The following is a 25,292-nucleotide window of genomic DNA, read 5'->3' as shown; positions in this document are numbered from 1 at the left end:
GTCACGGTGCTGCTGTCAGCGCTGTATGTCACGGTGCTGCTGTCAGCGCTGTATGTCACGGTGCTGCTGTCAGCGCTGTATGTCACGGTGCTGCTGTCAGCGCTGTATGTCACGGTGCTGCTGTCAGCGCTGTATGTCACGGTGCTGCTGTCAGCGCTGTATGTCACGGTGCTGCTGTCAGTGCTCTGTATTACGGTGCTGCTGTCAGATGCCTCTATCACGGTGCATGTGTCATTCCGGTATGTCACGCTGCTGGTGATCATCTCCTGCACCCTCTTCTTTGCCTACCCTGGTCCCTGACCTTCCCTCTCCTCCATTGCCTTCATTAGCTCCATAGTCCTGAATTGTTAGAACAATTTCCCAAATAAAATAAAAATGCTTGTAGTTATCGATCCCAAATTCACCTCATACATGTATTATGTCATTGTCCAGATGGTGGGACTACGTTTTACCCCCTAATAATTACCACGTGGCCGCAAATTCGACATGAAGGTTTGCAAAGTTCGCCTCCCATTGAAGTCAATGGGGCCCGCGGCGAACGTTCGGTTTCGCGAACGTTTGGGTCCGTTCGCATTTCGCTTTCGCGAAACGTCCCGTCGGAAGTTCGTCCATCACTAGTGACTATAGGTTTGTACAAGACCTAAAGGCCATCAATAGCCTAATGGTACTGATTGCCTCAATAGTGCCTGATGTGTCATCAACACTTACTGCCATACCCCCGGATGCAGAGCATTTTACTGTGATTGATTTATTGAACGCATTTTTATTTCCGTCCCTGTGGATGAGGAGACACAGCCAATCTTTGCTTTCTAACTAACTAACATGGTGTAGCATGCCCCAGAGCTATGTAGGCCCCTCTGCAGTCTATTCCATTGTCCTCCAAACTACTCTCAGAGCTTGGATACCAGGACACTGTTCCTCCCTGCTGCAGTATGTGACTCCTCATCTGCAGTTCTAATCGGGTGGCTGTCCTGGAGAATGGGAGGGATCTTTGGAAATGTATTTTTGAAAGTGGTCAGAAAGTGTCAAAGAAATAATTGCAATGTGTCAGGAAACGGTTGCATATCTTGGTTGTGTACTCTCAAAAGGAGAAAGGAAAGCCAATCACAAAAGAGCTATGGTTCTTGTGGGTCTGCCACGCCCACTTACTAAGAAAGACATAGTCACCTTTCTTGGTATGATTGGTTACTGACGCCAATGAATACCTGACTATTCCTACTATGACAATCTCCTGAGACAAGCCACAGGTTCAGACATGCCAGACTGTATAAAATGGTCAGATGAAATGTGCAATGCTTTTGTGTATTTGAAAAATGCTATGGTAATGGCTCCAGGGCTCAGCCTCCCTAATTATGGAAAGATGTTTCATTTGTTTGCAAGGGAAAATTGTAAGACTTTGTCAGGTGTCCTCGCTAAGGAGCATGGAGGCAAGTTGCGCCCTATTGTTTTTTTTTTCTCAAAGATGGTTCCGGTGCAGGTTCAAGGCATGCCTGTGTGTCTCAGAGCTTTTGCATCTTGTGCGATGATGGTTCAGATGGCCACTTCTTTCACTCTGGGACACAACACCACACTTCACACCACCCACAATGTATCAATCATGTTGAAAAATTGACATACACAGCACATGTCTGCTCAGAGTTTGAGCGGCTATGAGGTAATCGTGCTGTCTAATCCAAAATTGCACATCAAATATGCTTCTCCCACTGCAGGACTAGCACCAATCCTAAATGCCCTTTTAGGATTGAAAGGAGAGCAGGATAAGGTTGTGCCACAACATGATTGCATAAACCTCATTCACCAACACACATCACCCAGGTCTGATTTATCTTTCACAGCACTGCAGAGCACACACATGCCAACAAACAGATAGCCAAGGGAAATGCTCTGGCTGATTTAGCTGCTAAACAAGCTGCTACTTCACAAAATGCACAGATCCAAATGCCCATGCTACCACCAGAATTGCCCTTTTTTGATCAGGTTCTTTCAGATTTGCAGGGATGTGCAGAAGAAGCTGATCTCAGAGATTGGGATGAAATAGGTGTGCAGAAAGATCCAAAGACTGGACTTCTCTGCAAAGAGGGGAAGCCATGTATACCAGTAGCTAGTACATCATTTTTTATTTCCCATTACCATGGAATAGGTCACAGAGGCTGGAAGGCCACCTGTGAACTATTGGAGAAAGATTTTTATTTTCCAGAACTTTCCTGGAGGGTTAAAGATTATGTATTAAGATGCATTACATGTATCAGGAACAACCCAAAACAACCCACACAAGGCCAAACATGAACACCTGATATATCCAACAACTCCTTTTATACATTTGCAGATTGACTTCACACACATGCCCAAACTAGGCAAAAGACAGAAATATCTTTTGGCAATTGTGAACATGTTCTCAAGATGAGTTGAACTTTTTGTAACCACAAAAGAAGATGCACAAACAGTAGTGAGGATCCTCGTTCGGGAAATCATTCCTCGATGGGGGATGCTCACTTCAAATAAACTCAGACGATGGACCTACATTTGTATCAAGGGTCTGCCAGGACTTGGTAAACACTCTAAAGATAGAATTGAAGTTTCACATTCCCTACCACCCTCAAAGCTCAGGGATAATAGAAAGAATGAACAGAACAATAAAAGACAAAATAAGAAAGGCCACAGGAGGAACCTTTGCCAACTGGAAGAAGGTCCTCCCAGCAGTCCTGGCAGAAATAAGAATGACCCCTTCCAAGACAACAGGGTATTCACCTTTTGAAGTCTTGATGGGTCAACCTTTCCCCACCCCATGGGCCAGAGCACCTTTAATGATTCAGACTTAATACAGGAAGAATATGTAAGGAAATTGGTTGAAACATTGGATACAGTTGACAGAAATGTTGCTTGCGCCTCTTATTTTTCTTCACAGGAAGCTACTCACCCCTTCAAGGTGGGAGACACTGTGGTGGTCCAATAGCTGAACAGAAATAAGAAGCAAGAGTATCCCTTTGGACCTCCTACCACAGTGGTTGCAGTGACCAGAACAGCCATCCTAGTGGAAAATTGCCAGTCCTGAAACCATGCCAACAGAGTGAAAAAGGTTGCCCAAAGCCCCAAGATCAGGAAGGAGATCTTGGATACAGAAGACCCTCAAACAGAAGTCCAAGCAGACGAAGGAGGAGTTCCTGGGAAAGCAGGTCCGGCCAGAGAAGATGACCTAGCTTATTTCACCACAGACTTCTGCCTCCTGATCCTGATCTCTCTGACAGTGTTCCTACCCACCTGGATCATCACTAACTGTATCTACTACCCTGAAGATTTTGGTGCAAAAAGTATCTGTGGGAACAAAAGTATCTGTGGGAACACACACACACAAGAGAACATTACAGTGACACAAGCTAGAATCAAGAGAAAGACTGGAGATAGTTTTACTGATAAGATGCTTTTGATAAAATATAAGTATGATTATGGTCAAAAAATCGGGGTATGAAAAATGTTGGATATGTAGCAAATTACATCCTAGCACTGCCTGAATTCCCCTTTTGGCTGTACCTTTAAATATTTCCTCCTTTCTCAAGGAGACTCCTCCTGTATTCTTGACTAACATATCCACTCTGTACATAAACAACATTGTTACCTTTCCAATAGCAGGTAGAAGTCATTCCCCTGATTAATGTTTTAATTCAGGGAATGAGACAGACTAACCCCTCTTTCTGCAGCAGGTCAATATTTAACATCTCCATGTGCAAATCCAGAGTCTCTGCCCCTGTCTGCTCACTGTTTCAAGTATCTGACCCAGGGCTAAACCGTACTTTGTATAACTTTTCTTCTTTCTCTGATAATGTAGGTGAAATATTGCACCAATTTATAATCGCGACACAGGACAAGTACACTCATGAGATTGTCGCTAGGACAAAGTATTTATGTATGTTGTGGGAAAGTGTGTTACCCCTGGGTGCCCCTCCATGTTAAGGAATGGTGTTACCTTGCATCCCTGGTACCAATCATGGGAGTGGTAGGGGAAGATAAAAGGGGACATCCCCTAGAGGGCAGCTCCAGCAGGAAGCTAAAACATGGGGCCCATTTGCCAATGCAGGATTTGGTCTTGGAGGTATATTTTCATGGTTAAAAGACATTGTCCTTGTTATGATATTTATGCCTGCTCTGATTCTTTACCTGTGCTTTAAGTGTTGCACTTGCATAATTGCAGCCTTCAATCTCCTGATGATAAGTTCTATCTTACATGACATACATAAGGAGACATCAGGCAATCAATGCCACAATCCCAAAGAAGTATTAAAACACAACACAGAATGTAGAGATCATCTTATATGATCTAAGAGGGGATTGAAGGGATATTTAGCTTAACTGCTTTCATTCTTTAAGAAAATCGGTTTCCATTTTGTGTCTCGCTAACATCCACTTCACGAATAGATATGCTCAAGTTTTGCTAATCTAGTTTCATTTTTAATGTTACTGTTATCTTTAGGTGTTTTGTTTCTTGTAAAGCACATGATTTTTGAGAAATCACTAGTTTCACTTTTGTCATAGACCTTACTTGTATATGATTGGATAGTTTGTATGACACGTTCAAAGGGTGGAACTTTCTGAAAGCCCCCTTTAAATATTCACACCAAAGAATAAAGATTAGATTTGCTTGGAGAGACTTTGTTGTTTTGTGCCATTGTCTCAATGGGATAATCTCACAGGCCTGTGGGGATTGATCGTCACATCTTACCAGAGATAATTGAAGGGTTAATGACCTCTAGACAATCTACATTTCCCTTTCAACTGGGAGGGTCTGAAATTTTTTGCCCTCCAGGGCCATGTAGTGTAATAACCACTGGAGGTCTATCTTCGTTATGTACCAGACATGCCAGGAGTTTGCCAGCCCTTTCCCCATGCTCAAAGTGTTTTTGTTTTGTGAAGAATAATTTCTCTCTAGCTTTCTCATATTGTAACTGGGTAACCACCCTGGTTTGTAGTTTGAGGAGATTAGCATGAGTCAGAGAGGGACCAGCTGTGTACATTTGTTCTGTAGAGGAGAGCTCCATCACTGCTTTGTCATAGGTCATAGGTTTTTCCTCAGTTTAGGCCGATACATATTCTTCTATACATTTTTGGGTAAAAAAAAAAAAAATCCCGATAAGCGATTATTGATTGTTTGCGCAAAAGTTATAGCGTTTACAAAATAGAAGGTAGTTTTATGGCATTTTTAATAATATTTTTTTTTAAATGGCGGCGATCTGCAATTTTTATCATGACTGCGACATAATGGGGACACATCTGACATTTTTGACACATTTTTGGGGCCATTGTCATTTATACAGCAATCAGTGCCGTACAAATGCACTGATTCCTGTGTAAATGACACTGGCAGTGAAGGGGTTAACCACTACGTGGCAGTGTAGGGGTTAAGTGTGTCCTGGGGTATGTTTATAACTGTGGGGGGGGGAGTTGGCTGTGTGTGACACATCACTGATCTCTGCTCCGATCACAGGGAGAAGAGATCAGTGACACTGTCACTAGACAGAATGGGGAGATGCTTGTTTACATTAGCATCTCCCCGTTCTTCCTCCCCGTGAAGCAATCGTGGGTATCCCCGCGGCGATCGAGTCCCTCACGCCCGCGCTCGCTGGCCGTCTCTTAAAGGGCAACGTACAGGTATGTGATTCTGCCTGCACAAGCCCTTCTGCCGACGAGGCGGTCGGCAAGCAGTTAACCACACCTACTATTTTTGTGGCTTCCACAACAAACCACATTTTTACTCCCCTTAAGGATACTTTCACACTGGGTGCTTTTCAGGCATTTAACTCTAAAAATAGCGCCTGTAAAGCACCTGAAAAGTGCTTTCACACTGGGGCAGTGTGCTTGCAGGACGGGAAAAAAAGTCCTGCAAGCAGCATCTTTGAGGCGATGCAGGAGCGGTGTACACACCACTCCCAAAATGCCCTGCCTATTGAAATAAAAAGGCTGCAACATGGGCGCAAACCCTTTCTTCGGCTGTTAGCGGGGGGGGGGGTTAAAAGGGGGGTTTAAAAGGCTGAAAAGCGCCGCTATAACAGCAGTAAAGAAAAAGAAAAGAATTTGGGACTTTAAATGAGGCCTCTGAAGTAGGAATCAGAGGTACCTCCATCCCAGCTTTTGAGAGAAAGGGTTTAGGACTTTGAGTGAAGCATGCAGCTGGAGAGCAAGGAAGCACTGAGGATTATCAAAATTAATTCTATTCCATAAATACAACATACAATACAGTACATCACTGGCACAGAGATACATTGTGACCTGAAAGCCACCCAAAGCTGAGTTGCATAATTTAATATGCAATATAAATATGTAAACATAAGATACAATTGTATATGACATCCCATACATTAGTGATAAAATAGTCACTGACTGTAAACGCAGAGGTAGCAGCATTGTTAGCTCAAACAGCTGGATGTATAACCATGATTGTAGCATCTATAGCTTGACGCGTTTCGTGACTAACTATCACTCATCGGGGCAGATGCTGTAGGGGTGTCTAAAAAATTATAAACAGTGAGTAAACTGAACAGATATGATGGGAAAGGGGGAATAATGGAACATTCACCCATACTTACAGGTCAACAATGAACGTGGAGTGCGGTGGTGGATGCCAAGGCGAAGCTGTGGACAATGGTCTCCCACGGGAGCAGAGGCGGCAAAAACAATGGCAAAGCAACTGTGAATCCTGAAGGGTGAGGTGTGACTGGGGGAGTGGACCCCACCAAAATCCATGTATGTGCATGGTTTGTGAATGAAAACATCTGTGAATGAATATAAAAGTGTGTATGAATATATGAGCAGTATGTGAGATATTATTATATTACTGGAGAGGCAGTAATCCAAATCTATTATAACAAGGTGACTATAACAGCGGTAAAGCCCCGCTAAAACTAGCAGCACTTTACTGCTAATGCCAGCACCGCCCCAGTATGAAAGTACCTAGTACCTAGTGTGAAAGTGTCTAATGCTGGGAAGTATGCAGGAGGTGAGGAAAAATCTGCAACAGAGACACAGACAGACAATCTGACAGAGACTGTTGACTTTTACTCTACTAAACAAATTGATTTGTATTTCTGTCTCTGTTACCATAGGAGAGTCACCCTTCCTTTACTTCCTGTCTGGTAAAATGTTAGCAGAACAAGAAGTAAGGGTAAATCTAACTAGATAGCAGGGAAAAGACCTGCCAGGGATATATTTTGCCCACTCCATCCAAAACTAGGAAAAATGTTTTGGCTGCACATAAACTTCAACATACCTCCCAACTTTTTGTGATGGGAGCGAGGGACACTTATTAGCAAAAGTATGCAGGCATAGGACACATCCAATACAATGCATCCCCTACTATTGCTTTATACAGGCTTTTGAAATCTACAAATGCAACAATTTAGAATTTGGATGAAAGGTTTAGCACCGGAAAACACATTTTGAAAGATAAATAGTACCTCTGTTTATACTATATAGATCAGACCATAATGAGGGACAAATGAGGATGAAAGAGGGACAAGGGGACTTTGTTCCCAATCAGGGACAGTCCCTCATAACCAGGGACAATTGGGAGCTATACTTCCAGTCAATTCTATTGCCTTTTTCAAGATTTATTTAAACATTACTATGTTTAGGCTCAGTTCCGGCCTGTGCTAGCACATTTGTGTGTGCAGGTTGCAGGCAGGGCAGTCCACTTTTTTCACTGGGCTGCCTTATCTTGATCAATGTGGGGAACGAAGTCCCAGACCCTTTTTAAAGTCGTGCTTTACCGGGCTGCATGGTGCTGCAACACCAGGCGGTTTGACGCGTGTGAAACGCCAATGCACGTGGATAGAACCATTGACATCTGGTAAAGTACAGCGTTTTTCTCTGTGGGTCGAGAACACATCTAATTTTGCACACTTTCCCCAGAGAATGTAAACCTAGCTTTAGTGATATCTGATATTGTGCAAAAAAAAAAAAAAGTGTCTTGATTTCTGGCTAGGAATTTTTTTTTTAAAGTAGCATCAGGGCGCCACCTAGTGAACAACTAGGATGGTTGCAAGCACGGGGAAAGATCTTGGGCTCATTTGTTAAGGTGATGTAAGATGTGGTTCACAACCTGCAGTGACAAATATCTAGTAGAAATTAAAATTTAAAAAAATGTGATTGGGCTCTTGAAAGCAAGGAACAGAGGAAGGATGCTGGAAGGTAGGTAAGTTATTAGAGAAGTAAAGAATGTTAAAAAAATAAAATAAAGCACCATCAGACAAAAGCAAAATGGCCTACTCTTCTTACAGTGCCTTGAAAAATTATTCATACCCCTTAAAATTTTCCACATTTTGTCATGTTACAAGCAAAAATGAAAATGTATTTTATTGGGATTTTATGTGATAGACCAACACAAAGTGGCATAATTGTGAAGTGGAAGGAAAATGATAAATAGTTATCAATTTTTTTTACAAATAAATATCTGAAAAGTGTGGCGTGCATTTGTATTCAGCCCCCTTTACTCTGATACCCCTTACTAGAGTTGCCAATTGCCTTCAGAAGTCACCTAATTAGTAAAAAGAATCCACCTGTGTGTAATTTAATCTCAGTATAAATACAGCTGTTCTGTGAAGCCCTCAGATGTTTGTTAGAGAGCCTTAGTGAACAAACAGTATCATGAAGGCCAAGAAACACACCAGACAGATCAGGGATAAAGCTGTGGAGAAGTTTAAAGTGGGGTTAGCTTATAAAAAAAATATCCCAAGCTTTGAACATCTCACAAAGCACTGTTCAATCTACCATCCAAAAATGGAAAGAGTATGGCACAACTGCAAACCTACCAAGACATGTCTGTCCACCTAAAATGACAGGCCGGGCAAGGAGAGCATTATTCAGAGAAGCAGCCAAAGGCCCATGGTAACTCTGGAGGAGCTGCAGAGATCCACAGCTCAGGTGGGAAAATCTGTCCACAAATCTGTCATTTATGGAAGAGGGGCAAGAATAAAGCCATTGTTGAAAGAAAGCCATAAGAAGTTCCATTTGCAGTTTGTGAGAAACCATGTGGGGGACACAGCAAACATGTGGAAGAATGTGCTCTGGTCAGATGAGACCAAAATTGAACTTTTTGGCCTAAAAGCAAAACGCTATGTGTCGTGGAAAACTAACACTGCACATCACCCTGAACACACCATTCCCACTGTGAAACATGATGTTGGCAGCATCATGTTGTGGGGATTCTTTTCTTCAGCAGGGACAGGGAAGCTGATCAGAGTTGATGGGAAGATGGATGCAGCCAAATACAGATCAATCTTAGGAGAAAACCTGTTTGAGTCTGCAAAAGAATTCAGATTGGGGCAGAGGTTTACCTTCCAGCAGGACAACAACCCTAAGAGCACTTTCACACTGGGGCGGGGGGGGGGGTGGGGGGGCGTTAGCAGTAAAGCGATGCTAATATCAGCAGCTCTTTACTGCTGTAATATCTGCGCTTTTTGGCCACTAGCGGGGAACTTTTAATCCCCGCTAGTGGCAGAATAAAGGGTTAAAAGCGTCTGCAAAACGCTGCTGCCAAACCGCTTTGCAGGCTCTTCGGCAGCGGTGCCCATTGATTTCACAGCTCCTCCACTGCCCCAAAGATGCCCCAAAGATGCTTGTCACAAAAGTAGTGACTACAATTGTATTATGCTGTCTGCTCTGATACCATGTACACTCCTTTCCTGTACTTACTGTCCGCTACCAAACGCTCTGCACTCCTCTCCTGTACCTACTGTCTGCTATAATACCCTCTACACTCCTCTTATGCACATATTGTCCACTGTCATACCCTCTGCACTACTCCCTTTCACACACTGTCTACTATCATAACTAATAAACTTCTTTCTTGAACACACTGCCTACTGTCATACCAACACTGTTCTCCAGCATCAACCAGCAGCACAGTGGCTAAGGGGTTAGTACTTTGGCCTAGCAGCACTAGGATTGTTGGTTTGAATCCCAAACATTCCTTGAGTTTGCATGTTCTCCCTGTGTCTCTGTGCGTATCCTTCCACACTCGAAAGACATGCAGGATCCTGTCTGAAATGTCCTTAGTATATGTATGAATGTGAGTTAGGGACCTTGGAAGCTCCTTGAGGGCAGGTACTGATGTGAATGTACAAAATACTGTAGAGTGTAAATTGATGTTGCTATAAAAGTACCTGTAATAAATGCAATGAAATTAACTACCCCCCAAGACACTTCTTTAGCATTGTTTGTTATAGCTCAACCTTTCCCATTCTGGAACTGGCACTTTTTTTTTTGCCTTTGCAAAGATATTTACAGGCATCTTATGTATCTGCTCTTAGACAATCACCTACTTCCATTTAAAATCAAAATGGCTTTGCTGGGCTGGCACCTCAAAGGGAAACAAATTATTACCTAATATTATCCTTCTTTGAAGGGCTTCCCTTTGAATGCATGACACTTTCTGAGAGAATGTGGTTCGTCATGAATGAGACAGTAGGAGATTGGGTCATTTCACCTGAACAGTTTTAGGTTTCATAGCAAAGAGAAAATGGAGTAGCAGATGGGTTCAGTGGAAGTGAAGATCTGACATCTGGAAGTGGGTCTCCAGAAATATGTGACCAGTCTTCGATGTATAGGATGGTACTGAAGTATCATGTGGAGGTAGAGAAGTGTCCATTTTGCCAGGGTGACCTGTGTGGCTGATCACCGCAGCTTTCATGCAGCCAAATGCATACCTCCCAACTTTTTGAGATGGGAATGAGGGACACCTATCAGCAAAAGTATGCAGACATAGGACACACTCCTTGCCACGCCCAATTAAAGGAGAATTGTACAAAAAAAACGAGATTGGTTAAACCCACAAATTGGTTAAACTTTTTTTTACTACTTTTCCTTTATATTGTCATTTGGAATTTACAAATGCAGCAATTTAGAAGTTGGATGAAAGGTTTAGCACTGGAAAACACTTTTTGATAGCTAAAAAGTGCATTTTATATACATCTATATAGATCAGACCAAAATGAAGGACAAATGAGGAGGAATGAGGGACAGAGGGACATTGCTCCAAATCAGGGGCAGTCCCTCTAAATCAGGGATAGCTAAGAGCTATGCGAATGTACTATAGATTGATGTACAGATTTTAAAACATCCAGTGCATGCTGATTGTTCTGACTTCTGACATGCTGATTGTTCATCCTGCAGGGTCATCGGAGGTTGTCAAAAAAGGACAATGGAAGACTTTTACCTCCGCAGCTTGTTCCAAAACTCTGAGCTTTGCTGAGGCTGCTTCTTCCTTTCTTTGCTTCTGAACGACTTCTAGCTGGGCTTCCACCTGAGCTGCTTCTGCCTGCATTTGTGCTTGCCAGATTGTTTTTCCACCCACGCACAAGCTTGGGCAGCTTGTGCTTCTACCTGGGCACAAGCTTAGGTGGCTTATACTTGTACTTCTGCCTGTGCATTAACTTGAGCAGCTTGAGCTTCTGCCTGAGTAGCCTGCACAGCTTGTGCTTTGATGGCTGCTTCCCTGTTAATGCAGTAAAATTTGGCTTTAAATAAGACAGACAAAACCTCCACGCAACCTACCAAAACCACAACATGACAACATGTGTGTAAACCATAAAGTGCTATTTAAAGCTAAACTATTCAGAATAAGAGCACAATTACTCCTATGGGTCTGACAATAGGTTCTCCAAAAAAAAACTATGGTCAAATTAAGGTACTGCTGCTCACACTGATGTGTTCCCACAAGATATTAGCAATACAAAATATATACAATACCATGTACCACGCAGTACTGAATAATAGTGTTCCTTATAAATATGTGTGTAAGTATCATAAACTACAATAAATAAATCAAAAATGTGACATGAATAAAGCAAAGTAATAAGAAAAGCAAATTGTTTGTGTGTATTCCTTTAAAAACAAACAACAAAATGTTCATGTGTATTCATTTAAAAAACAAATGATGATGGAGCACACCAAAATATTCATATGTGTTCTTTTATACCATCAAAGTGTCTTTTAAAAATGATAAACAAAATGTGTACTCAATATTGTCCATATTTACCACTTGCTATATCCAAGAAGTTCAAAATCCTTCAAAACCTTTTCAGAATTCCACCGTGTCGTTAAATATATGGAGCATCCAATAGTGCCAAATCCATCGCTATAATACATATGCTTGCATCTTAGCCCTTGTACACACGGTCGGAGATTCCGACAACCAAATCCGTCGGATTTTGTCTGTCTGATCTTGTCCGAAACTGTTGCATACACACGGTCGGACAAAGTTGTCGAAAAATCAGATCTTTCAGAACGTGATGACGTAATTTTGTTACGATGGGACTACGTTCAGGCTAGTAGCCAATAGCTTTGATGTAGGAATTTGATCTGAGCATGCGTGGCACTTTGTCTGATCGGAATTCTCTACACATGATCGGAGTATGTCCTATCGGAGCAGTTTGTCAGAAAATATTTCCAGCAAGTTGGAAAATTTGGTCCGACGGATATTCCGACGGAAACAGTCTGATACATACCACACACAGTCGGAATATCCGACAAAACGGTCCGATAGGACACATTCCGAAGGAATCTCTGACCGTGTGTACAAGGGCTTATAGTCAGGCCTGACTGTCATTAAGTCACATGTGTCTTCACCTTTAACTGCTTGCCAACTGCCTCACGGAGTACAGAGGCAGAGTGGCTCTCCTGCGCTAGATCATGTATATACTTTATGTGATCTAGTGCTTCCAGGTTGGGGGCGCCGACTGTGCAGTGATTATTCGCAGAACAAGCCGATCAGTGGGTTCCAGCCAATGATTGACTGATAGGTAAGCAGAGGGATTAGCAGGAACACCAGGGATTTCACATGAAGGAAGCAATACAAAGAGAAAAGGATACTTTCTCATACAAGTACATGATACAGCAGGCACATATCAAGAATATGAAGTTTTGGGGTAACAAACAATTTAAGCTTCAAGGAAAGCTTAACTGCGTGTTTGGGTCTAGCAAATATAGCCACATGTCTCATCTTGGGAAAGAAAGGCTGCTCCCTGTCTGACTGTAATGGATGTAGAGAGTCTTGTTCAAACATCTTGGATATGTGAGCAGTGCCGTTATATCAGGCTATCAGTGGCGGCTGGTGGTTTCTGTTAGGGGGAGCAACCCCCCCCGAACGGCTGGTGGCACCTCCCCCTGCTCTCTGCTAGTCGGTCCAGGACTTACCCCATCTTGGTGGGTAGCGGGTGGTGGGCAGCGAGTCCGTATCCTCTTCTCCATCTGCGACTTCTAGCATTTGGCTCCTCCCCCTCTCCTAGGCGTTCAATAGGAACGCCTGTCCTTTCAGCCAAATGGCTCTCAAAACCTGCTTCGTGATTGGCAGGGAGGAGGATCAGTGTTACAACAGCGAATTAATATTTGCTATTGAAACACATCTGGGTGAGCTACCTTCACATTCTCTGTGCCCCAAGCCCACCCTGTTTTAAAGACTATTGGAGCCTCTGGCTCAAATCAGGTGCTTCAAATTCCCTGCCATTATAATTCATGCATCCCGCGTCCTGCAAGGGATTGAACGCATGGATAGTGGGAGGCCAGTGATGATTAGGGAGCGGTGCTCATGCACCTTTAATGGACGGACCGCCCCTGCAGGCTATGCTATTTGTTTAGAGCAGAACTCAGTCTATCATAGTACAGCAGTTCCAGCAGCAGAGATAATCATAGAAACAACAGTCTTTGTAGTTCCTCAAGCAAATTCAGTACACAGAAAACTCCTATGCATGCACAGCTTTCCAAACTGAAGAAAGATTTGCCTCTAGCCAGTTATAGCAAACATGAAAATGTAGTAGTATGTATATAAATCATATATCTGATTTTTAGATGGTTCCAAGCAAAGTCTGTAAAGCAGCATGTGCCTGACAAGGCCATGTGCTACAGAGGCAGAGGTAAAACTTTACAGCAGATGCAGCAGAGAGTAAAGGCTTCAGAAATCTGTCTTCTTACTGTTCTATTTTAAATGCTGCTTTATGGACATGGTCTATCCAAACAGTACGGTCACCTGCTGGTCACCATACTTGGCACCATCCACACTCAGTAACTTCTCAACATGACACAGAACTGGATAAGCAGAAACAGAAAGATCATGGATTTTCTCAGGTTTCTCCACTCAAGCACAGTTGGGAGATCGGGTCTAGTGACGTCACATGCCGGGCTGGAGCCATTTAATGGAGGCACGTGTTTGCCTCCCACAAACACCGGAGGAGACTGTGCCAAGGGGGTGTCTATTTTATGCTGCTATCTGGTAATCCTTTTTTTGGGGCAATTTCCTTGTGAAGATGATCCATTATGTGCACTTTGATGTGGCCATGTTTGCTGCATAAAATACTTTTCTCTTCTCTTGCAGACAACACCAGTACAGGATATGTGACAACAGTAAATCCATAGCCATTTTTGGGCTTTTTAGCCCTGTGGGAGAGTACCCCCTTTTCATTTTTGGATAGTCTTGTGATATGATAATCTTTATCAAAGTTGCTACCTTGGGATTCTTTTTCTTCTTTGCATGCAGGGTGGATACAACTAACTAGAATGTTATGTGCAAGTTTCAAACATTTAACATGCCCCTAACAAGCTCCCCATATCATTCTTTAGATTTTTGGCAAAAGTAACTATCATATTAGTTTTAGAGTGTTCTCTGGTAATTAATGGCTCCCATATCCACCCCAAGGGAGAGTTCGGTCCCTGTCATTGGTCCCCTTTCCTAGTGGTTGTTCTCTGGATTTTGGTAAAATCGTGCAGGCCACTCTTGGAATTATTTATTTTGGATTTTCATTATATGTTTTTGAAATATATAGTCTTTTGCATGTATACTGTAATTTTATGTTTTGCTCCTTTGTAGATGTTGTACAGCTCTATCTTCTCCTGAAGAAGTGGTTATAGATACAGATTTGTTCCCCCCAGTATCTTTTGAGTGAAAGTCTTTTCAACATTATGTAACACATGTCACTATGTCTGGGAACAATATTAGTGGCTAGAATGGAGCTGAGCACATTGATCTATATTTCAGTTTTAACTGATATGCATTTCAATACTATGGTTTAAAGGGATTTGATGAACTTGCATAGGATGCCCTCCTCAGCCCTCCCCCCCAGTTCCCGCTGACCTGGTGCGCGGCGATCTCTCGTTTTGAGCCCTGGTATAGCCACCTCAGGGGTCTAGGGCTCAGAAATTTCTGCAGCTGAATCTCCAAAATGTACCCCGTCAGGAGGGATGTTTCGAGCATTCTAACTGGTCAGCGCCATCACACGGGCGGTACCAACTAATCAGAACCGGCATAGCCCTTCCTGTCAGCGAGGAAGAAGACTTGTGAATGCCAAGGGGATTTCTAAGCCCCGGACCCCTGAGGCAGCTATACTGGGACTCAGAACAGGAGATCGCTGCGCTTCAGGTCAGCAGGACTGTAAAGGTGAACTTACACTTTAAGGCACATTATTAATTAATATGGCACAGAAGTTGAATCCAATGCAACTTTACTTCAGACAATTGCAGTACAGAGGATGTTTTTCCAGTCTTGAGGTGTAAGAAGACAGAGGTAAGTTTACTAAAACGAGTGCACTCAGAAACTGCTGCAGCTGTGCATTTTAGCCAATTAGCTTGTTCAATTTAACTTTGGCAATAAAACCTGGAAACTGATTGGTTTCTCTGCAGAGCTGCACCAGATTTGCACTCTCCAGCTGTAGTAAATAACCCCACAAAGACTTTCATGAGCCCCGTTTTATGAATGACTAACACTGACTAACAGAACATAGAAGAAATTGGTAGGGTCTAGCTAGGACTAAACTAACTAACACTAAACAGGAGGAGAGGACAGAGGAAGATACCAAAATCACATTAGAAAACAAGTTGCAATGGCCCACAACCAAAATTGAAAAAAGTTAAAATTCACTTACTGTTAAAAGCATATCTAAACCCAAAAACAAAAATGTAATATATTTCAGCTTCCTATACTGTATCCATGATGGAGCAGTATTGTCACCCTTGTTTTCTTTCTGGTTCAAATTACAAACACTTCCTTCTCTTCATCTCCAGAACATAGAAAACGAGTTGTTTTGTAGTTCACAGAAAATATCATACGACTGTTTGAAATATCAGTTTGGTATATAGGAAGTTACAAAAACACTGGGTTTCTAGCAAGATTAGCAGGTCAGTTGTAAAACTTTGCATCCCCTGATCATTTTGGTACAGGTTTTGTTTCCTGGTTGTTTTTGCTCGACTGAACTACAAGGGTGTAATTATCAGTTAGGCTAGGTTCACACATGTCTGGCTGCGGTTTACAGTCCGGAGTCCGGTTTGGTTTTGTTCACCGGTTCAGGTGCGATTCAGGTGCAAATTATTACTTGAATTCACACCTAAACCAGACCCAAAAATGCACAGGACCCTTTTCAAAAATGGGCCGTGGCTGTCCCAGACATGTGTGAACCGGCTCCATTGAAAGCCAGTTCGGTTCACATGTTATGCGAATCAGATGCGGTTAAAAATCTGATTTGCATATATGTGAACGAACTGAGCCTAAAGCAGAAATGAATTTTCTCAGGGGCCATGGCTGTATAATAACAGTGCTTTTCTGTACAGCTAGTGCTTCTAGTCTTTACCAATTTTTAATAGAATCATACTGGTGAAGAAAGGATTTTTTTTTTCGATTGTAAAACATGAATATATTTATCCCCAAAACCTCAAGAGAAGTCAGTTATATAACTTACCTTTCTAAATGCTATGAGTACAGAAAGATACTTGGCTTGCACTTTCTATCATCCTTCCATGTGCAAGGAGCCACTCCTGGCATGTGGACCACTCATGTATCTATTTCAGAGCACCCTAGAAATCTACATTTCTTCTGGTACAACATTTCCAAAACTTACTTATGACAAATACAAAACACAATGGGGTTGACATACTAAAAGTGGAGAGTGCACAATCTGGTGCAGCTCTGCATAGAAACCCATTTGCTTCCATTTTTTTTTTTTTTTTTTTATCAAAGCTTAATTTAATAAACTGAAATTAGAAGCTGATTGGCTACCATACACACATGCACCAGATTTTGCACTACAGTTTTAGTAAATCAAAAGTGTACACTATATTGAAAGCAGTTGCAACACAACTACTTGGCCAGCAGATGGCAAGCTTTCTCCTTCCATACAGCCACACTTCTAATGTAATATCAGCTATGATTTTGTTTAAAATATGAAATTTCAGTTTCTTTAACTCATGCAGTTTATTTAGGAAATTATCCCTATTTCGGTAAGCAATGATTTTTAAGTCTTATCTAATTCTCCCAACAGTCTTGAGTTTCTGTAAAAAAAAAATGGAATGAGCTGTCAAATACATGTGTCAGCTGTAAAGTAAGAAACAACCTTCAGGAATCATATGCTTTCCAAATCATTAATCTTTTCACATTGTTACTCTTCCATGCTTTATCATTTGTCATTTTGGATGGGGTGTTTATTCAGTTAGGTACCAGTAAAGTGATTCTAAAAACATATTTTATTTATAATGAAATATTCCCTGCAAAAACTATTTTTATTTTGGATAGAACAGCAAAGAGTTAACAGCAGTCATGCATCTGTTGGTGTATGACAGTGGAGTTTATTTACTAAAGAAAAATTCAATTTGTTACCAATCAACTTCCAACCCCTTGTTCGATTAGGCTTTGGCAATAAAACCTGCAAGCTGATTGGTTTCTATGCAGAAGTGAGCCTGATTGTGCACTGTCCAGCTTGAGTAAATAAACCCCAATGTGACTTAGGGACAGGAAGCTATGAGAATTCTCCCCACCGGGGGCAAGAAGAGCAAAAAACACTATTGTTTAGCAGAGCACAGAAAAGTCAGAACCGCTGCTATGTTTTTTCAGGGAGGATTCTCCTCATGTTGGCATGGTGTGGCACACATGGCACAAGGACAGAAAGTGGTGGGAAATGGGCAGATGCAGTAACAAAATCTTTTTTTTATTTTTATTTTTTATGTTTAGTGCATAAAGGTCAGAAACTCTACCAGCTTTTTATTGTTGTGTGTGCCTTTCTGTCTATGTGACCACTGTTCTTCTCTGTTTCTGTTCTGGTGTCACAAGGATAAAAAGAAAACCAACAGAGTCATGGACAACAATATGAATACTGACAAATGCTCTAGCCCAAAGGTCAGCAACCTAAAGCCTACTACAAATGTACCGAAAGTCGCATTGTTCAGCAGTAAAACTATGAGTGCAAAAACTAATAAAAAAATCATATGGCAATAGCACACTGTTGACTAATGCTTGTAATTACAGAGGGGAGAGATCCTATAGTACATAACACAGGATTTTTTTTTTATTAATAAACCTTTAGACATACCCAAGCAACCAAACTGTAGGCTGGACAACAACATAGCAAAATAGAACTGCAAACAGGCCCATAAGAAACGCAAGCTCTTAAAGAAACCAAAAAAACTCAGTTACCGCCTGAAGTAGCTTGTTGCCAAAGTCCTCAGCTGAGGCCAGAACATCCATCTAGATCTAGGTCTGTTTGGAGGAGGCCAAGGCTTGTCTGCCAGAAGTCTGAGTGTACCTGCGTTCCACATTCTTCTGAGCCAATTTGGTGTAATGAGAATCACTGGGATCTTTTCCTCCTCTATCTTGTGCAGCTGTCAAGTAGGATCTCCATTGGAGGGAAGGCTTAAACTAGTTGAAACTGAGCTCAAGGAATCATCAGAGCATCTATTGTGAAGGCTAGAGGGGCCCTGATCTTGGCCACAAACTTGTTCAACTTGTTGTTGAACCTGGAGGCCAGAATGTCCACATCTGGATTTCCTTACCTTAAAAAAAGATTTTGAAAGATCTTGAGATGCAGAGACTACTCTCCTGGGTCTAGGCATTGACAGGAATCCACTTCCAGAATGTGGGAGGCTGAGAGAGCGAGCTGGAATATATGTTTCTGCCCAAGAGAGTTTTAGACTTTTTTGGGGGTGCTGCAGTCCCATTGTTGATTTATGTAGGCTACTTTTGTGGCATTATTTGACTATACGCTGACTGGGTAACCTTGTAGAAGGGGAATTCAGTGTTGTAGAGGCAATCTGTAGACTTTCAGTTTTACAATGTTGTTGGGACAGTCAGGGAGTTGTAAACTTTGCCTCTGCCCGTAAGACTTGCATCTGTCAGTACCATGTTTTAAGTCATTTGAAGAAATGACTTTCTCAGTTCCAGGGCAGGATTTACCATGCTAGGCAAGTTCTTTGTTTGGCTGACATAATGTGATCCAAAAAGTGGATTTGCTTGTTCCTTATCTTGAGGATGATGGGTTGTGGATGTTCGATCCACAAACAGGAAATGCTGGTCTACCACTGCAAAACACTGGAAGTGTTGCATGATGGGAATTCGAAGATGGGCAATTGGGCATCTTGTATGTCTACTGAAGCTAGGATTTCCCCGTCTGAGGGAAGCAATGACAGATTTCATGGAGAGCGTGCAGAATTTTGCTTCACAAAGAAATTTGTTTAGAGATTTTAGGTTCAGTATTCGGTGAAGGTCCCCATTTGATTTGGGTATTGTATGTAGGTTTGAATAGAATATATGGGTATACTCAAGGGGTAGCCCTAGAAAAAGTTTCTTCCAGTGTCCAAACAAGTTAGCAGCATATAACCCTTGATCTATGAATATAAGTCTTGAGTCCTGTACTATAAATTTAGATTTTGAACTAAATTTGGGCTTTGATAGTGAAGGCAAATTACTATTGTGTGTATACGGTATATAAAAAATGGTCAAACTTGACATAAGCCTCAAGTTACATTAAAATGGACATTTTGGTATCATTACAGGGCCAGAAGGCATAAACAGTTGCTTGGTTTATGAAAAAAAAAAAATCAATTACATATCTTAGGGAAAGCATCAGATTTTTAAATACATTTAAAATAATGGTGAAAATGTCTCATGAACATTAGGCTTTTATTGTTCCTTTTAAACTTTTCATTTTTTGCTTACTTACTTATTTGATTCACTGAGAGTTCGAACCCAAAAGTTGTGAACCATATATCACCAACTGTCCACAGTTTGATCTCATTCATTGCAAGAAGGCACAGGCACCTTACTTTGTATGGACAGACCAGTTTGACTTAAAATCAAAGGGCCAGTACACCAAAACCCCATTGGGTAATATACCTGCAAGTCCCCAGGTCTACACACCCACCTTAGCCATAATGAGGGGGCCCATGCTCCCTTATGGATTTGTTTCAATTTATGGAAAATACAATAAGTAGAGCGGAAACATGTAATGATGGGAGGGGAACAGAATTTCTCCGATTAGTGAGAGCTTACTCTGTTCAGGACATATAAGATGGGGAATGACTCAACCCACCAGGCTCCACCTACAACTAGAATATACATTTTGAGTGGACTAACACTTTATTAAATCCTGGTTTCCATGGGATGTTCTCTTAGATCTGGAATTATGCAACTGGTTTTGTGATTTTTTTTTTTTTTTTTTATAGGCCTATTGTCTTTTCACTTAATTTTCCACAAGGTATGCATAGTAAAATAAAACACGTATAGTAATAGAACAAAAATGAAAGTAACAGTGGAGAGAGATTTTAAACCCCAATTTACTTACAAATACGCTATTTGCTAGACAGCAAACACAGACCAACTTTTATTTTTACATTTTTGTGCTTTGGGTATAGCGGGGAAGCAGTAGAACCTTAATCAATATTTAATAGCTCCCTGTGTCCCCACTGGAGAGATTTTCTCTTACTTCCTGTGGGGCAATTGAGGCAGTAAGTGAGAATTTCCCTAAAAATGACAGAGGGTCTAAGGCTTTCCTATACTATCCAAAACGAAAAATATTTTGCTTTAAGTAACCAGCTTCTTGGTTATTATGGATAAAAGCTGCTTGGTAGAACTGAATTTAACTTCTGGAGTGGTCATTAACTGTGTTTTTAGCATTTGCCTATTACAACATCAAACAAAATACAACTCTACTGTGCAGCATCTGCAAACGTATGTAAAATGTATTGATCCAAATCTCCTGAGCTCTGTATAAAATGAAGTGTACATAAATATACTGAAAGTATACTGAAAGCATCACTCCAGTTATTTTTAAGGTCTGTAGAACTGAGCCTAATGATCTTTTATGCAAATAATACCTTTCAAGCTATTTTTCTTAGGTAATTCTAAAGTTTTGTCTATATAGTAGTTCTCTCTCATTTGGATTTTGTATTAAAGGGATGCAAGCCTCATAGTTTTAAATGATTAAACATATACAGTTATTTACATGGCTTGCTCAGCTGATACACACCAATCAAACCCTAGATGCATACAGTGAGCACAACCTACCTTCTGAGTAATTCAGTGTTTGGCCCAGCGTTTGCTTTAGTGCACCGGTTCACCCAACTCCCTACTGTTTGTAAAATGGTGATCCTGAAACACACCTGCTGATAATTATTGAACACCCTCTTGCTGACTTACACACAAAACACTTGATTTGGCAGGTATGTAGGCAGCGCTCAAAATATTTGGAACACTAAACTTTGGTTTAAAAAATTATATTAAAGTATGTATTCCTAACTCAAAAAGTACCATCTATTACTCTCAGCGTCCTCCAAATTCCTTTATGTTTGCTGCTGTGACCTGACTTCTTACTAAAGAGTGACTACCTTCATTTTTCATGGTCCTACTGTATGGAGGAATTTGACCACTCACTCTTTGCTCACTAGAGATGGGCAGAACACCCCCCTGTTCAGTTCTCAGCAGAACTCCCAAACAAGGGAAAAGGTCTATCCCAAACGTCGAACCTCATTGAAGTCTATAGGAGCCAAACAGGAAGACTCAAAAATGCCCATTTTGGGCTTATATGTAAGTAATTGGCCATAAAAGGAGCATGGGGGTCTGGGTATTTCCCTGGGGGACATGTATCAATGCAAATGTTTTTTTTTTTTAACAATCATACAGTTACATAGTTATATAGTAGGCAAGGTTGAAAAAAGACACAAGCCCATCAAGTCCAACCTATGTGTGTGATTTTATGTCAGTATTGTTTTTTCAGGTGCAGTGATTTTAATGAGGCTTAAAGTGCAACAATAAAAATGGAAAATTCCTTTAAATATAATGCCTGGGGGTCACCTTAGTTTGAAAGAAAAAAATGAGTCAAATCACATTTAAATTGACTCAGGGTTGCAATTTCCGGCAATTGGCTATTAAAAAAAAAACAGCATGGCCCCCCCAGTCCATACCAGGCCCTTATCCGGGCATGCAGCCTGGCGGGTCAGGAAAGGTGGGGGGGACGAGCAGCCCCCCTCCTGAACCATACCAGACCACATGCCCTCAACATGGGGAATGGGTGCTTTGAGGCATGTTGATGGGGACAATGGCCTCATTCCCATAACTGTTGTCGGTAGCTGTGGGAGTCTGTGGGCAGGGGGCTTATCAGAATCTGGAAGCCCCTTTTAACAAGGGGGCTCCTAGAACCTGCCCCCCTTGAACCATACCAGGCCACAATCCCTCAACATGGGGAGTGGGTGCTTTGGGGCATGTTGATGGGAACAATGGCCTCATCCCCACAAACGTGGCTGGTAGTTGTGGGGGTCTGTGGGCAGGGAGCTTATCAGAATCTGGAAGTCCCCTTTAACATGGGGTCTCCTAGAACCCGCCCCTCCCATATGAAGGAATATCGGGTACATAACCATTCACTAAAAAAGTGTCAGAAATCATTAAAAACACACACACAGTTTTTGACAATTCCTTTATTAAAAAATAATATGGGTGACCTTCACCTTGCCATTCACTACGGAAGAGAGCTGTCATCCCCAAAAGGCAGTTCAGGTGGAAACATCACAGCTGATCCCTGCTGTTGCCAGAGCAATTGGAATGATTACCCCCTCTTGGTGTTTCTACTGTGGGAGAGCTGCTGAGCGATCATTTGGAGTAGATCGGCTGGAAATCATCACAGTGTATAACTGATACAAGGTGAGTTTGACCCTTATAACTTGGGGTCCATCAGATTTGGTAAGAGGCCATCCGTTTATGTCTATTTCCTCTCCAGATTTGAAGCATCTGATCAAGTTTTGCAGAGTCTGAAAAGTGGCATCTTTAGTTTTTATATTTGTGCTATTTTTTTACTGTGTTACTTTGTTTCAATTTGAACAATTTTGACACATCAATAGAATTATTTTTGTGAACATTTTATTTATTTATTCACAATCCTTTGAGAATTCACTTGGGATGTTTATATATTTGCACTCAATAATGATTTAGTGATTTATTTATTTAGATTCACTTATCGTACACATTCATTCACTGTACACAATTTTTAATATTGTGTTTATATAGTTTGCACATTTCTTTTGTGTTCATAAATCTATGTTGAAATTAAGTATTTTATTTTGTTAGGAGATAGCAGCATCCACTTATGTTTACAAGTTTTTGGTTATTTTTTCACCTTTTTATTTAGGTATTTTAACCGGTTCCCGACCAGCGCACGCCGATCTATGTCGGCAGAATGGCACGGGCAGGCATATTGGCATACAGGTACGTCCAATCTTCAATGCCGCCCTGCCATCGCGAGCGCGCCTCTGGCGGCGCGCTCGCATTCCGGTCGGGACCCCTGTGAGTCCGGTCGCGGGTCCCGCGGACTCGATCGCCGTGGGCATACCCGCGATCGTCTCGCGGGACGGCTGAATGGAGGAAATGCTGTGTAAACAGCAGTTCTCCATTCTGCCTAGCAACTAGTGACTCTGATCTCTGCTCCATGTGATTGGAGCAGAGATCAGTGTTCACTAAATGAAAGCCCAACCCCCCCACAGTTAGTAACACACCCCTAGGAATACTTAACCCCTACACTGCCACCCCCTGGTTAACCCCTTCACTGCCAGTGTCATTTACACAGGAATCACTGCATTTATATAGCAGTGATTACTGTATAAATGACAATGGTCCCAAAAATGTGTCAAAAATGTCCGATTTGTCCGCCACAATGTCGCAGTCACAATAAAAATCGCTGATCGCCGCCATTACTAGTAAAAAAAAATAATAAAAAATTATTAATAAAAATGCCATAAAACTATCCCTATTTTGTAAACGCTATAACTTTTGTGCAAACCAATCAATAATCGCTTATTGCGATTTTTTTTTACCAAAAATATGTAGAAGAATACGTATCGGCCTAAACTGAGGGAAAAAAATGTTTTTTTTATATATTTTTGGGGGATATTTATTATAACAAAAAGAATGCATTTTTTCAAAATTGTCAATTTGTTTATAGCGCAAAAAATAAAAACCGCAGGGGTGATCAAATACCACCAAAAGAAAGCTCTATTTGTGGGGAAAAAAAGGACGTCAATTTTGTTTGGAAGCCACGTCGCACGACCGCGCAATTGTCAGTTAAAGCGACACAGTGCCGAATCGCAAAAAGTGGTCTGGTCTTTGACCAGCAAAATGGTCCGGTCTGTAAGTGGTTAAATGAGTGATTGGGTGATCGCAGATTAATTCACACACACATTTATTGACCCCTATTGTCTGAGTGTTTAAACAGGCTTAGGTCCCTGATAATTTCACATCAGACAAAACTCATGGGGTGGAAGAGCTGACATCACCACGTGCATTGCTTTATAGCAGTGATGGAGAACCTTGGCATCCCAGATGTTTTGGAAATATATTTCCCATGATGCTCAACGACACTGCAGAGTGCATTAGCATAATGGGAAATGTAATTCCAAACTCCAGGCCCTCTAACCAGACCCAAACTACAGCAGTGATCCCTCCGGCTGGATGGTCGCTCACTCTTGGTTCCCCGGGGGCAACTCTGGTCAGTAGTTTAGTATGTCTGTACCCTGGTAGTGGCTCAGCCTTTCTCTCTCTGGTGGCGCGGGGCAGTGTAGCTCTCTCTCTGTTGGCGCTGGGCAGCGTGGCCCTCTCTCTGGCTTCCGCCCAGCACACTGCTCGTTCTTTGTCCTGTAGCGTTCTCTCCCTCAGCTTTTTTCCAGGCTGCAGTCTCAGCAATCTCTCTCTTGATCGAGCTGTAGCCTCCTGCCTGTGGAAAATGGGGCCGCCAATCTTTGGGACTACATGTCTCATGATGCTTTCCTCTCCTAGTCTCCTTTGATTGGCCCTCAGTTATAGCCAGTAGGGAAGGAGCAGGCAGGAAGCTGGGTGGGGAGCCTGGTGAGAGCCGCCATCCTGACAGGAGAAAGGAGGGGCAAGCGGGGGAAACCTCTGACAGCCCGCAGCTTGCCTTTCTCCTGTCACAACGCCGCAGAGTTCTCTGCTGGACTGAGTAGGGAAAAGAGCCAAAGTCACACTACACTGATGGGGGGGCTTGACAGCACATTGATGG

The 25,292-nt window shown here is 41.9% G+C and overlaps 1 long non-coding RNA gene across 1 annotated transcript in view; it reads left to right on the top strand.

Annotated features, from left to right (window-relative positions):
- LOC143974043 (uncharacterized) overlaps positions 1-3,299 on the top strand; it is a 157,664-nt gene extending 154,365 nt beyond the window's left edge. The window contains exon 3 of the long non-coding RNA XR_013272155.1: positions 2,906-3,299. This is a non-coding gene — a long non-coding RNA (uncharacterized LOC143974043). The remainder of the gene's footprint in view (positions 1-2,905) is intronic.
- Positions 3,300-25,292: the final 21,993 nt, after the last annotated feature.

Source organism: Lithobates pipiens, unplaced genomic scaffold (genome assembly GCF_037356315.1).
Source record: "Lithobates pipiens isolate NorthernLeopardFrog02 unplaced genomic scaffold, aLitPip1_a1.2 Scaffold_13, whole genome shotgun sequence".
NCBI classification, from domain to species: Eukaryota; Metazoa; Chordata; class Amphibia; order Anura; family Ranidae; genus Lithobates; species Lithobates pipiens.
This window is presented reverse-complemented; position numbering and strand designations above follow the sequence as displayed.